Here is a 15,293-nt window from a genome sequence, read left to right on the forward strand (position 1 = left end):
GCCAGTTTCCAACTGTGACCAATTCCTAACCATTATGACTAATAATTGTAATAAATTTTCCCCCTCTGTGTCTGCCTGAGGTAAATCACAGAAGATTCAAGTCAAAACTATGCACTTTGCTTTTAGCAAGAAAATGGCTGGTATCCCTTTGCCCATTAAAACAAGAATGAATTCTGTCAAACTTGCTTTTGAATAGCTCTAGTACCTGCATGCTTTGAGGCAAGAACTTCAATTTGACAAGGTGCCTATAATCAACTTGACCATATTCAGGAGTGCCTTTCACTGTCCCTATGAAAACCAGCTCTGCTTTGACCAATTCATAAACCTCTGAAAAACGACAGTTCAAATAATCTCATTTAAGTGTTGCTAGAGGTAGGTAGATAGATTACCCTCCCTCCCTCCCTCTTTCCCTCCCTCCCTCCCTCTTTCCCTCCCTCCCTCCCTCCCTCCCTCCCTTCCTTCCTTCCTTCCTTCCTTCCTTCCTTCCTTCCTTCCTTCCTTCCTTCTTTCCTTCTTCCCTCCCTCCCTTCCTCCTTCCCTCCCTCCCTTCCTCCTTCCTTTCCTCCCTTCCTCCTTCCTTTCCTCCCTCCCTTCCTTCCTTCCTCCCTTCCTTCCTTCCTTCCTCCCTCCCTCCCTCGGCAGTTATGCATACAGTGAATATTCCACAGTTCAGAACTGAATTGACCTTTCTCTAGCAATTCTGGTTTGATTTGGATCAGAGATTTTTTGGTCCTTTCTGTTCTCTCTCTCTCTCTCTTTTTTTTTTTTTAATGGCATTGGATCTTTCTGTCTGCTGGAGGGAGGCAGAGTAAAGCAAGGACCTCTGTCTGTTTTGACACACAGTGGGAACTGGCTGTCAAGAGTACCTTGGAAAAGGGTACCTGGAAAAAGGAATGGATTGACACTGGGGAGCTTAGGTGAAAAGGAAATCAAATCTCTTGAGTGTGTGGAGGAGACCTGTAGTACCTGGTAGTTGTAGTTACGTACTGAAGCTGCCTAAACAGAAACTGGGAGTGTGATGAAGGCAAAGGAAGGATATTACTAGAATGGAAGGAGAGACTCAGATCAGTCTCCTGCAGAGCCTAGAGTGCAACACAGTTTACTTGAGTACTGCTTCACTTCTGGTGCCAGAAGTCTGTGTGGCATCATTGCTAGCATCAGAAGTGAAGCAGTACTCAAGTACCTACTTCAGTAAAGGTGCTTGTGCAGCAGCTCTTCATTAAAAGCACAGACAAGTAAGTTTCTCTAGCTTACAATGACCTCCTTGGTTCAAGAGACAGGAGATTTTCCAGTAGACCTTATGATTTCAAAGTTGCAGGTGATCTGTGAAGTTATTAAGGTTCCTGCCATGTGTTTGCTTTTGTAAGAACTTTGGAAATGTTATACTTTTGAATACCTTTTAAAGAACACTTCAGAACTGCCATATCAAGCAGGCAATTGCCTCTGCAGCCTAATTTAAATGCTCTATGTATATGCATTGTAGTATAATAATTATATGATGAGTGCTGTTTTAATTTTCACCCTGTTGAACAGATGAATCAGAGCAGTGAAATGAAGAAGGTGTTCTGTAGAAGCCCTGTCTGATGTATTGCAAAAATTGGAAGACATGTTGTCAGCAGTTTTGAGAGATGGAATCTATCATTGTCCCTGTCCCCAGGTTTCTGTGTAAGTTGAGAAGCAGCACATTTTAAAAAGTGTTGTCTCTAATCATGGATTTTTCCTTGTTAGATATGAGATGCTCAGTTGCTGAGTAGCACAGCTCAAGTCAGTAGCAGTCTCTCTGTATAGAAGGCTATAAACAATATAAAGGGGATGACATGTAAGGGATTAGGCCACATGCAGAGTAGTGTGGAAGAGACAAGTGTAGGGATGACATTAATTGAACTAGATCCATTGTATGTTGAATAAAATAAGGTGAAATGCTTACAATGATCCCAGCATGTACCAGTTATAGAGTTCTGGACACTTTGGTATTTCTTCTTTTCTTCTTGTTTGCATTTGCACCGCTGGCAAACGACTCCTTATGGATTGTGTTGATAAGGGAGAAAGAGAGATACTTCACATGCTTTAATAAACAACCCCCCATTTTTACTGAAGATCTTTTGCTTTGCAGAGTCATTTAGCATGAAAAAGAGTATAAAGCAATAAGTTGAAATAGTGACAATATCTTCTGTGTGGTCTCTTTATAGTTAAAAATAAATTGGTTTGTCATCTTAACTTTTTTTCCCCATTTTTTTTTAATTGCCCTTAGCTACCTGGGAGGTTCATTCAAATACAAAACCCAATTTGTGAATGCAGAAAATGAAAATGGAGATACTTGAATAAATACAGATTACTATAAAAGCCAAAAGTGAGTGTCAGGGATATACCTTCCCCTACAACAGTCTCTGTTCTGCAGTGGTGAGCACTTAATGCACATGGGGATGTAAGTGAGGGTTCTGAAAACTAAGCTAGAGCACAGCACATTGACTAATACATTATGGAGTGGCATAAACAATTTAAACTAAGCTAAATTAGTGTTACTTTCCTGTTGTGTTTTTTTCACTTCATTGCTAATTTGCAACATTTGGTGGCTCTCCTTGAGTATCTGTCATTGCTGCAAAGTCACAAGGTTCTGCTGTAATTATCTGTGGCTGCTAATAGTATTTTAAAAATGCATGGTTGCTTTGATTTTTTTTTTTTTTTGACAAAAAAGGGAGAAAAATCTTTCAGAAATGAACTCTATCCTAATGGGACTCAATTTAGAACTCACTGAGTGGTACAGCAGGACTTTTCATGGACTGCAGTAGGAGCAGAAATCTGACATTTCATATCTGCTCTTACTGATGAGGGTAATAGCTGTTTCTCTGTAGGAACAGTTGTAAAGTATTGCTTGAAACCATGAAATAGTCCCTTCTGCCTTTGTTCTTCTCTTTGGGATGGCATGTGGGAATATAGAACACAGATACCTCTCCTTTCTGAGAATGCTGAAATGTCTGTTAAATCACAGCTTTGCAAATCCTCCCAGAGGAGATTTGCTTAGGATCCTTTTTTCCCCCTTTCTAATCCATGCAGTAGATGACAGGTAATAAAATCAGAAGGGTTATTTGTTGTATTTTTATGGTTGAGTCTGTCATATCATATTTTCAGACTTGTCAGTGGACAGTCAGCCCTGCCTGAAGCCTCAGAGGTCAACATCTGAGCGCTGTGGAATGGCTGCTTGTGTGACTGCTTGTAGAGAGGGGGCTTAGGTTGCACTATGATGATTTACGTTTCTTTGAACGGGAGTTCTGATTGCTACAGTGCAGATGACTTATAATGTGACAAGCATGTCATGTATGTAATTATTGGATGTGCTGATAGAAGAAGAGCTGGGGTGACAGCAGTGTAATAGAGCACAACCAAATAGCATGGCCAGTTCTACTGTGTGGGACCTGCTTGCTCTCACCAGGCTGTGCGATGTTGCTGGCCCACTGGGTCCCTTTGCCAGGCAGCTCTGATGGATCAGCTACTGTAAGATTTTCTCTGTTTGATTTTTCCAGGTCAGGTGCAGTGATTTGAGTTGTAGCAAAATAACAGTATGTTGCTCTAACAGGTAGGAGATGACTGTGTGGTAAGGTTTGAGCTCTTTGTCCTTCAAATACTGGGGAAATACAGCAACAGATGTGCAGGATTTAAACTGGTTTTATACTGGAGATAGACACAGATAATTAAAATGTCATTTTTACAGTGTCTTGACTAGGAAAGAGTTTGATTTTCCACAGATAACTTCTGATATTTCATTTGAGTTTTGTTCTTACATATTGTTCAATATTTCTGTCCCATAGGGCATGTTTTTTCAGAATTACAGAAATATTAGTTCAGAATATTATGCTCCATTTCCCCCCCCTTATTCTTCAGTCTTTTTCATTCTTTAGTTACTGTGGTTGGAACTGTGCCTGTAGCAATTTCTTTTGTCCTTGTTGGTATGTAGAGGAGATCTTTCCTTGAGTCTATCACAGTAACACTTCTACTCCACAGTCAATGTGGTTTCTTTTCTTTATTCTCACCCCTGTGGAAGTACAGTTCCAATGGTATGAGCTATCACAGCTCTTCTGATATGTACAGAGAATGGAAACTGCTGACCTAAGGCTGCAATTACTATTACATTTTAACAGACTATACAAATATTTCAAATTCCTTGAAGACATGAGTTCTCTGCAGGCAGATAGGCTGATTAAGCTCATATATAGTGAATGCAGTTAGCACCCATAAAAACTTCACCCAGCTCTATGAAATCCTATCAGTCTTTGGATTCATTTAGAGATGCAGTTTAATTCTTGTCAGATAGTGATAGCTGTGCCCTGTTGAGACGGGCTTTGTGCATGCAGACCTCCAGAGGTGAAAAGCAGCTATGCAAACCCCATCACCACCCAGCTGCTCAGTGTGATTTAGATTCCTGATGGCATTATGTGCAGAGAAATCTAGTCTAATTATAACTTTAATGAGTACTACTCTGACATTATTTAAAACTTCCCTCTCAGCATGGTACTGTGTAAATATACATACTAGATTTTATGCAAAGACTCAGGGCTTAAGTCTCCAAACATTCCTGAGTACACTGGATTTCAAGGCCAATTGTCTGCTTTCACTGCCATGGTGTTTTAAACATCAGGGACAACCCCTGACAGACTTTTTTTGTGGTTGTTTAAAAGAAATAACACAACCCTCATTTTACAGCTTTCTTTCCCCTATGTGTACCATGTACCTCAGCACCTCTATTTGTGTTTGAAGAAATGGTGTGTGCCTTCAGCTTTTATTGGTTTTCCACAGAATTAAGAGACCTTTTTACTATTTATGCTGGTAGGAGGAAGAATGTGAACTCTTTATTCTTCAGGGAAAACTCAAGCCATGTCCAACTTGAGGAATCCTTTAGGCCTGCTTATTTGGTGTGCTCACAATGCCTTGCCTTGGTACTGAAATGCCTGACAGAATCTGATACTGGAGATCACACCGGGGAAGGTACCAACAAAAAGCCCAACCCTGTGTGGATCTATAAATTGGTTTTCATATAGAAAGCAAAATCATTCCACTGAAGGCTGCCAATCTTTTTAGTAATACTTCTAATTCTATCTGTAGGCATTACTGAAGGCTTACATTAATTTATAAAATGCTTTTTTGTTGCCTTTTTCTCCCCCAGTCTTTTGGTATAATACAGTAATCTGTGCATAAACAGGCACAGAATATATATTCAATCGTACTCCCTGGTTTTCTTTTGTTTGTTTGTTTGCTTGCTTTTCTTTTCCTCTTAGATCTATTTGTTGCTTGACTGGACATGTAGTATTTTTCTGCACTGATTGCAGCTTTTCCAGAGGGATATTTATGGGTAAAATTTAGAAAAATACTCTACAGTTGTAGATGAGATGTAGAGTGTGAGCAGAACACAGCTTTGCAGTTTGGGTTTGGGGAAATTTAGATTTCCCATATACCAAATAGGAAAACATAGGGGAGATGCAGGTAAAATTCGAGCGTTGGAAATGTGCTCAGGCTAATTGCAGATTGTTGCTACTTGAAAGTTAATGGTTTTAGTAGACAAGTTTAAAAAGGCATCATGTGAATGATACTAGCTCACTACTTAAGGGAGGGGTTAGGTACCTTCTGGAAAAGATTTGAAACCCCCCACACTCTGTTGTTGCCATTTTGTGTGCTACAGAAAGGAAACACTGGTTCCTCTGGTGGTTCTCTCTAATGTGTTGCTGACACATTGTTAGGGTACCTGCAGTGAGTGACTTCTGATAAATTAGAGGCTATAGGTGGACATTTTGATGACAGTTGATATACATTTGATTGATCTGATCTCAAATATCCTAGAATGATTTAGATTGGAAGGGACCTTAGAGATCATCTACTTCAATCCCCCTGCTGTGGGCAGAGACACCTCTCCACTAGACTCGGCTGCTCAAGGCTTCACAGCCTGGCCTTGAGCACCCTCTGGGAGGGGCATCCACAACCTCCCTGGGCAGCCTATTCCAGACTCCCACCACCCTCATCCTGAATGGTAAGGTACTACTACTACGTATGGTAAGACATTACTACAATAACTTAAAAATGGTTAATATTTGAAATATTTATTCTGCATTTTTGTTTCATAATTTTGTTTATGAGAGCTGCTGGTGGTGGAAATTGTCACTTGTTGCTCTGATGTCACAGCACCAAGCATTCAGAGTGACACTGGTGATCAGAAAAGGGAGGTGGCTTTAACAATGTATCCTGTTCCCTAACATGAACTGGATTTCTACCCAGTGACTGCAGCATGGAATGAATAATTTTTGACAGAACTAGAGAATAATTATCGTTCTAGGAAGGCAACTTTTAGGCCCCAAAGTACTTTAATCATCCTACTTTCAGTAAGAAAGAAAAAGCTTGATTTTATGAGGAGGCTTGTGTGGGCAACAGCAGTCCTCCTGTAGGTTGTAAGTTTCATAATGAAGGACCTTAACAAGCAAATTGTTGTTGGATTTATTGAGAATTTGCATAAGTGAAAATAGAAAGGCTTTGGCTCATTTACTTGCAAATGCCTATGTGTAAAGACATAATCTTTAGTGTATAAAGTTGCTTTATGATATTTCTCGTTGCTTTTATCCTTTTCATTATCTGTACATCTGTTCAGTGTAATTCTACATCCTGGATGCTTAATTGAGCCTGGTTCAAGAACTGGTGCTCACATTGGGTGGTCTTTGACTTAAATTAACAGTTTTCATCCATAAAGAGAGTCCTTATCAACTAAGGATACCACAGTGATTTAAAATCCATTCTTAAATCTTTCTTCTGCTGTAATGCCAACTGGTAGAGGGTGCAGCTGGTGATGGACAGTCCTCACATGTGACTGTGGTATTCATAGATTCATAGAATGGTTTAGGTTGGAAGGGACCTTAAAGATCATCTAGTTCCAACCCCCCTGCTGTGGGCAGGGATACCTTCCACTAGATTGGGTCACTCAAGGCCAATATTGTACAGCACATTTTTGTGGAGGCATCCCAACTTGCGTTATGATTACCTACTCTTCATCCCACTGCTCTTCTGTTATGTGCTTGAAGAGTTACAGCTGTAACTCAAACAAGTCTGTTGTAACCACAACATTTATTTGAAATGTTGTTCTAGTAAAACCTAATAAAAATATTTACTTCCATAGGGAATGTTTTGAACTGTGGAATATATGTACTGCATAGCTGCATGTTGAGGACAGTGGGAAAATTTCATGTGCTATTCGAATATCTCTGAGGCCAATTTGTAAAATAAGATAGTACATGCTTGTATGGAAATTCTGTCTGGTCTGGAGCAATGGAACATGGAATAATCTCATCCTCTTCCAAGAAAAGCCCAAACAACTTTGGGGCCTCTGCCAGCTATCTCTGATTATCAGCTGAAATCACTGTGGTTTTGCCAGGAAGGTTGTAAGACTTCTTTTTGTCAACCTTCGGCCCGCAGCCTGCCAACAGAATGGTTCCATAAATGAAATAATTTTTGCCTTACCAAATGAACTTCAGAAATTGAAGGAGAAATTTAGTTTCTGTGTACTGAAGCCCTTTGTGCTTGCCGTAGAGCCATTTACTGCCGTACAAAGGGATTCCTGTTACACGGAAAATGCCTGTTCCAGTCTCATCTCTACAGAAGCCTGTCACCTCTGGTTCCAATTCTATGCATTACTATAAAAAATTGAACAATGCCACGTGAATGCAACATCTGTCAGCATTTATCAAAGTCTTGCTAGTCTGGCTGCTATTAAAGCCACATGATTGCCCATATGAGGCCAACAGGGCATTAAGGGAGTCCTGTGCTCTTTTCCTCACAGTGGCCACTTCAGTGCATTAGGTGTTAATCATCAGTCTCCTAAATGATTTAGTTATTTTTTAATTAACAGCTCAAAGGATGTGTGCTTAAGAGAAAGCCAAAGCCTCCTTCTCTGTTTGTATAACTGTTTGTTGTATTTAGAGCTTAGAGCTTACAGTTCTGTATTTGATTTTTAGAAGCTGAGAATCAAGATGCTCCTAGAGTGGTGCTGGCTGCATTTTCCTGGCCTAATCTATCAGTGTGGTGATAACTGAGTCATGTGCATAAATTAGCTGTTCTAAAATGAGAAAAGCCTGTACAAGCTGAGAGGGTTCATATTGCTATTTCTCAAGTGTGTTAAAAGGAGAAATTATACTAACCTGTTTTTTATAGTTCAGTCTAGCTACTTTATGTTTCTATTCAGAAAGCAATGAATAAATCATAAGTGTTACATATGTGTTAATCTAATGAGATCCTCAAGGAAGAAGAAGTGGAGCAGCTGTTATTTTTACAGCTGTAGCTCATAATTTGAGTGCTTTCCATTTAGCTAAGTATTCAAATGCCATTTAAATATCGTGCAGGATTTAGACTTGTGGTAAGTGTATTGATACAATACATCAAGGCTCTTTGCTTTTTCTGAGGCACTAATTTTATATCTGAAACTAGCTTTTAAACTAGTTTAAAATGAACTGGTACCACCATCCCTTTGGAGAAGGCTTATGCCCTCGAATGTCTCTGCAATGCCTATTCAATTGTCAAGTTGAAGCTGTGAGTTCCACTCTCAGAGTATGTATTAAATGAAAGTGTTCAGTTCTGGCTTGCATGCAGATCTCCAGTCCAAGGGCATGCCTTCACTGAATTCTCAAGACCTTTGTTCACTGATTTGAATCAGTAATTTACCTCATAGATACTAAAGCAAGTCTGAAGTTATTCTCTGCTGTGTCATAAATGAGTTTGGCTACGTAGAACACTTGCTGTTTTGTATTAGGAAATGGTGGTGTTGGTCATTTCTTTCACATAAAGAGTAAAGATTTTGGTATTTTGGCTAGGGTTCTGTTGTTGTTGTTTGTTTTAGGAATTAGGTGGTGACCCTACCAATTGATTTCCCTAAAAGCTGTTTATGAAGGAAGAAGAGATGCTCTATATGTACCACATACAGTAATTAGTGGTTAATTCAGGTGATTTATGCATAAAATACTGTTAATTTTCTGTTTAACATTTAATTTGTCTCAAGTTAAATTTGTTGCAAATTACACAGGAACACTCACTTGGTAGCTGTGTTCTCCTCTCTTGCAGATATGGCATTTTTGGCAGTACAATCAAGCTTTTAGAGGACCTATCAGTAACTCTTTGTGGTAGACACAAAATGCTTCTGGTGTATAAACAAACAAGAACAGGCTTAGAAGTAGTTATGACAAACTATTTGTAAATTATTGTTAAATCAAAGGAAAGAAGCAATTCATTATCCCAAAGGTGCAATGTTGTGGCCTGGCATATTGAGACACTAGAGAAATTGCTGTCTTAGTTTGGTGGCTGGTGGCATTAGGGTTATGATTCTGTTAATAGTTAAAGAAAGACTGGGAGCTATACATAAGATGTAATTTGCTAGCAAACATGCTGCTGAAGTACCAATATTCCTTTTAAATTTGGTTATTTGGTACCTGACTGTTCAACTGTGCGTGCCATTTAAGTGTAATCAGTCATTTTTCAGTCTATAGGAACTCTTTATGTAATCAAAATGGGAGATTGTCATGATTGCTTTTGAAGGATGAGGTTTTAGAGCCAGGAAGGAAGGAGAAGGCCCTAACATTTCCTGTGGCTTCTAGTAATCACACAGGTAGCATAGGCAATTTGTTGATGAGTGATGTCCTATGTAAGTATGCTTTATGCCCAATTAGGCAATGACTGTGTATCACTACATCAGTGAAGGGGGAGGAACTGTCACTGATTTCAGAGCATTGTTACGGTACTCTGAATACCTTTAGAAGATATTTTTATGCTGGGCCTGCGAGTTGGTAACCCCAGGAAGAACTGCTGATAAATTGTCTGGAACTCTCTTGCAGAATAACACCATAAAATCAGCTTTGCTGGCTTTGTTCCTCGTGTTTCACTGGGGCAAGCTGGCATCATCAGCTATAGTGTCAGTGAGAGGGATGATCTAACTGTGATCTTCCCTGTGCTTTTCTGTCTCAGTCTGTGCACAGAACAATGTCCCTTCGTATCCTGGCCCTTTGTGAGTATTTATTAAGCACACACATGCAGGTTGCTGGAATAGCTAAGCTGTTTTCTAATTAGCCAAGGGAAAAGATCCCATTATTCTGAATGGCTTACTGCAGTTCTTTGGAGTGGTGACTGTTTCCATGCCCTTCAGTGACCATGGAGCCCTTGGCTGCTTCTTAGGTGGCCACTTTGACTGACCCTTCTGTTGCACTGACCCTTCTGTTTCACTGCACTGAAAAGGCCTTATGGCTTTTAAGCATCAATATGTGTGAAAGATGACTCAGTTGATGAGAAAAATTAAGCTTGTTGAAAATATGCTGCAGTTGTTTCTCCCTAGGTCTGAACCGTGTCTTGATCAGGTCTTTGGCATTATGAGGCTTTCCTCTAAACTGAGGTACTGCATTAGAAGGTTTCTGTATCAGCTTTTGCTGCTGTCAGACACTGTAGCTTTTGGGTACTTTAAAGCTGTAGCACTATAATACGGAGCTGGATTAGGATGGAGCCTGAGAGGAAGAGATTCTCATATTCTCATTCTGGCTCTGATTCATCACAGAATCATAGAATCAATAAGGTTGGAAAAGACCTCAAAGATCATCAAGTCCAACCTGTCACCCAACAACTCCTGACTATTAAACCATGTCACCAAGTGCCACGTCCACTCCCCTCTCGAACACCTCCAGGGATGGTGACTCCACCACCTCCCTGGGCAGCACATTCCAACAGCTAACAACTCTGTGAAGAACTTTCTCCTCACCTCCAGCCTAAACTTCCCCTGGTGCAGCTTGAGACTGTGTCCTCTTGTTCTGGTGCTGCTTGCCTGGGAGAAGAGACCAAGGTCTCCCCTGAGCCTCCTCTTCTCCAGGCTAAACAATCCCAGCTCCCTCAGCCTCTCCTCGTAGGGCTTGTGCTGTATGTATGTTTTGAGAAGAGTTGCATTTTGCTGCAGAATAAAAAAAGAATTATGGAGGATTAAAGTGTAATGAGATTTTTTGTTTATTTTATTTATTTATGAAGCCCCTGAAAGACCAAGCTCAGTCTTTTTGGCACCAATGGTTTAAAAAAAAATAAATTAAAAAGCCCTTAAAAATGATATCCTGTAGTACTAAACCATCCCAAGGAACATCCCAGGGTCTGTCTGCCTGATGAATTCCGAGGTTCATAGAGCTTCACCAGCATGAGGTTTTCCAGTGAAGACCTGGCTTATGGATCACTGACTACAGAGGACTGATTTCTTCATGTTTTGCTCTGAGTGGGGAAGAAGTCCATTTCGAACAAGATTTGGATGTAGGTTTTTATGGGAGTGCTACTGACAGCTGCCTCAGAGTTTACATAATATTGGTAGAGTTATTGAGTATAGAGTATTGAGTTATTTTGACTATTTGGAAACAGATGTTTTTGCTGTTGTCTGCTTGCTTCATTTCCTCACAGAAATAATGATTTGTTTGTTTTTAGTCTCTTAATCCGATGTGACACTTAAAATAGAAATATTTCTTTAAGAAATGGAAGATGTAGCAATAGCTCTTACAGCGTTAAAAACTTTAGCCAGCTTAGTAACTTAGAAAAATATAAAGCAGTTGCTGAATGGGAAATACCAAATCAAACTCTAAATCCAGATGGAAAATGTGTAGTTCCCTCTGTAGAAAATTTGATTCTGAGCTGCAGCAGATGGCTAGAAAGGTAAAAAAAGGATATGATAGAATCATTTAGGTTGATCAAGTCCAGCTGTAAACCTGATGCTGCCAAGTCCACTACTAAACCACGTCCTCCAGCACCACATCTACACATCTTTTAAATACTTCCTGGCATAGTGTCTCAGCTGTGTCCCTGAGCAGGCTGTTCCAGTGCTTGACAACCCTTTCAGTGAAGATTTTTTTTCCCCCTAATATAACCCAGTGTTACTTATTTCCATGCTCTATGTTTTCCAATTTATAAAAGAAATATCAGATTTCTTTTTTACAGGATTTTGTCTGTTTAATTGAGAAGTTTAATTTTCTTTATATAGACTACAATAATAGATCAGAACACTGGGTCAATACTGTGTTCAGGAGACAAGGCTTATGATTTCATTAATATTTATAAGTTAATACAGTGCTCAAAAAGAAATGCCTTCATTATTGAACTGTAGGAAGATTAAGTAACTAAATATGAAAGGTTAATTTTAGAAAGTCACTGTCAAGCTAGAGGAACAGTATTGTCAGCTGTGCTGCTTGCCATTCTCTTTGAGATGGTGTGAAACAACTGTTGCAGGACTGTTCAGGGGGAAGGGATGAGGCCGCTCCTGGGGTTCAGGTTAGGTGAGAACAGACACAAGTAAGCAGATTGTAGCTAAGTTCCTATATATGTGGTATTTTTGAGTTATATTATCTTAAAAGCAGCAATTTCAAGAATGTTAGATCTGGCAACTCTGGGAAGTTAAGAACATTTTAGGTAATCTCATGTTCTGTATTTTCTGTAGAATGAACACGTTTTATGATTTCTCAAACCCTTCCCCCCCACCATCCAAACTCTCAAAGCAAAAAGTTTTCCTTTAAACATGGTAAAAGCACTTTCTCGTCTTAAAATGTTTTTTGCTTGTCTTTCCTCACATAAAGATTGCTTAGGTTTTCCAGTCAGACAAATTCACAAGTGCAAGAAACCCACTTTCTCCTGCAATATTGCATTCCCAGGGGAGAGCGTAAGAGAGCAAACTTCCCCTGTCGTGACCCAGGATCTAGAAACATATTGCATGGAGGTGTTTCAGGTGCTTTGGTGGTGAGGATAGAAGACCTTTGTATAGTAGAGCAACATTAGAGCAACAGTGCTTTCTCTTTTGTTTCCCCAGTTATTTCTGAGTGTGGCTCTGGTTTGCTAGCTTCTCCTTTACAGCAGAGCTACAGAGCAATTTAACAGCATAAAATTATCAGCGCTTACGAGCAGTTAAAGTCTACTAGCAACATATTTCTTCAGTCTTGCCTTGATTGATGAGATCTCTGCTTGTAATGTGCAGAGAATGACAAAATTGTGTTTCAAAGTGCCTTGCTCATACTGATACACAACTATAATTGGAGCAAGTAAATTACATGTTTCAAATCCCTCAAGAGTATTTCTTTAAAGGGTGTATCTAGCTTCAAGTTAGGAGAGTTGGTATGAGAAAGACTAGGAGTGCACGATGATTATAAGAGAAATTCTTTATTGTAGTTCAGTTCTGCAGTATCTCTGGTTATTTGGCTTTCTGGCTTAATCACAAGGGTGGTAGTTTGAAGGGATATTCACATTACATAGCCCAGCCTCTCACATGCTTGTAGGTACAGAAGCTTTTCCTGTAAAGATCAGGATGAAAAAGACATTGAGTCTTTCTCTTGTCGGCTGTCACTGGGTTCTCTCCCACATATTTTCTGAACTTCCTTTTACAGCTGGCAGGCCCATGGCTTCTCTGCTTGTTCCCCAAAATGTCCCTCCTTAGGTCTGTTGTCAGGTGAGCTCTGGCCTCCTTATTTTTACCCTTGAGTTTTTTGTTAATGAAGGTGGGTTAAACCCTCACATTAGTGCCTGTCCTGTTCATGTCCCCTCTTTTTTTCCCCCCCTTTTCTCATTCTATCTCATCAAACCCTTCTTCCTAAGCCAAGTGGGCCTACTGCCAGGACTTGGGAATGAAGATATGAAAAAATAGTGTTTTCTAATACGTGATTTTTTTATCTGTGGGAAAGTAAAGCAGTTTGCACAATTCCTGGATGACAGAAGTTGACATAGGGACTTAATTAAGAATGTGAGGATGTATTTTAGCCTAGATGTAACTTCAAGAAATAGCATGACTAAATATGATAGAGGGGGGCACACTTCCTTAAAAAGACAATAATAAAAAAGATCTTTAAATTAATATTGATGAGGAAGACTTTTAGTTTTGGGAAATGGAGATAAATGTGTTCATAGGGCATAAAACAAGAAAAATGAGGGCATAACTATCAAGGAGCTCCAGTAGAACTGGGTGACTAAGCTGACACAGATGATAGAAATGGGTCAAAACATAGCTAATCTCTGACAGTTTTAATGGCAAAACAACAACAAAAGATTTCATAAATTGGAAGTGGTTTCTCTTCTGGCTGGTGCAAAATCAACTTGTTAGCAGGAATAAATGTAAGAGACATATCTACCCAGACAACATAGAGACACTGGAGGCTGAGGGAGGATGCTTTAGCCTGCTGCCCTGCCCAATCTTGTTTACTCAGCTAGAAATCGTGTTCAGGAGGTCAGGCCAAGTCACCAGGTCTTGCTTATGAATCTCAGAATTGCTGAAACTCATCGCTCTACCTTTCCTCCATTGATCTTTATAGATTCAAAATAATAACTGTGTTAATTAGAAACTACACTGAAGGGTTCTGAAATTAGCCACAATTTCCAGTGTCTTGTGGCCTTTTTGGAGACTCCTGAGATGGATGCCTTCCACGTGTGTATACCAGTTAGAGGTATTAGATATGTCTATTTCAGCAAGTTTCCAGAATCTTTTTGTCCAAGACATATAAAGCTGTAATTAGATTTACCTTTTTTTTTTTTTTTCCTGAGAGGTTAGAATTGAGTCTCTGGAAAAGTCATGAGCATTGCTGTGAATAAGCTGCAGTGGCTGCCTGAAAACACTGAATTCAGAGCCCAGAAGAACGCTGACTGGCTGCTGTAATGCATATAAAAAAGCTTGGTGATTTCAGAAGCTTACAAACACAACAGTTACATGAGCAGGGCAGTAATGCATAGAGAGCTTCACTTAAAATGGAATTGTCAGGAGTTGTTCATAGATCTCTTGTGCTTGAAAAGAGGTCATGCAAGGTGTGATTTCTGGGGGCATAATAGACCACACTGTCCTTCAGCAGTAAAGTTTTTTGCCAATTACCCTATCTTTAACCTTCAGTTTATAATGGAAAATTAATTAGAAGGTTCTGGACAGGAAATGGGGACTAACTGGGGTCTTTATTTTTTTATGGCCTATTTAGCTTTAAAAGCATGAATTAAAAATATTTTCTTAATATTTATAATGAAAAGTGTCCTGTCATTCTCCTGTCTTGGTGAGTACAGAACAAAAGCCCAGACTGGGGGGCTTCAGCCTTGTATAATGGAACAAGCGGCAGCTATGCCTTTGCTGTGCCAGCTGAAACAGAAGCATGAAGAATTTAACCGAGGCAACATGAGAGAGTACTGAGTCACAAAAGTCTTTTTAAAACAAAAATGTTGGTATGCACCATGCTTGGAAGCTAATATGATAAGATCTGGCTTCAGCTGTAGTGTTGAGTGGAGATTTAATCAGAAAAATGTGACAG

General features: G+C 39.6%; 1 protein-coding gene across 1 annotated transcript in view; it reads left to right on the forward strand.

Annotated features, from left to right (window-relative positions):
- The window catches only part of PPP2R2C (protein phosphatase 2 regulatory subunit Bgamma), a 154,061-nt gene that overhangs the window by 12,027 nt on the left and 126,741 nt on the right, over nt 1–15,293 (forward strand). The window lies entirely within an intron of this gene.

The sequence above is a fragment of the Dryobates pubescens genome, chromosome 23 (genome assembly GCF_014839835.1).
Source record: "Dryobates pubescens isolate bDryPub1 chromosome 23, bDryPub1.pri, whole genome shotgun sequence".
In the NCBI taxonomy this organism is placed as follows: Eukaryota; Metazoa; Chordata; class Aves; order Piciformes; family Picidae; genus Dryobates; species Dryobates pubescens.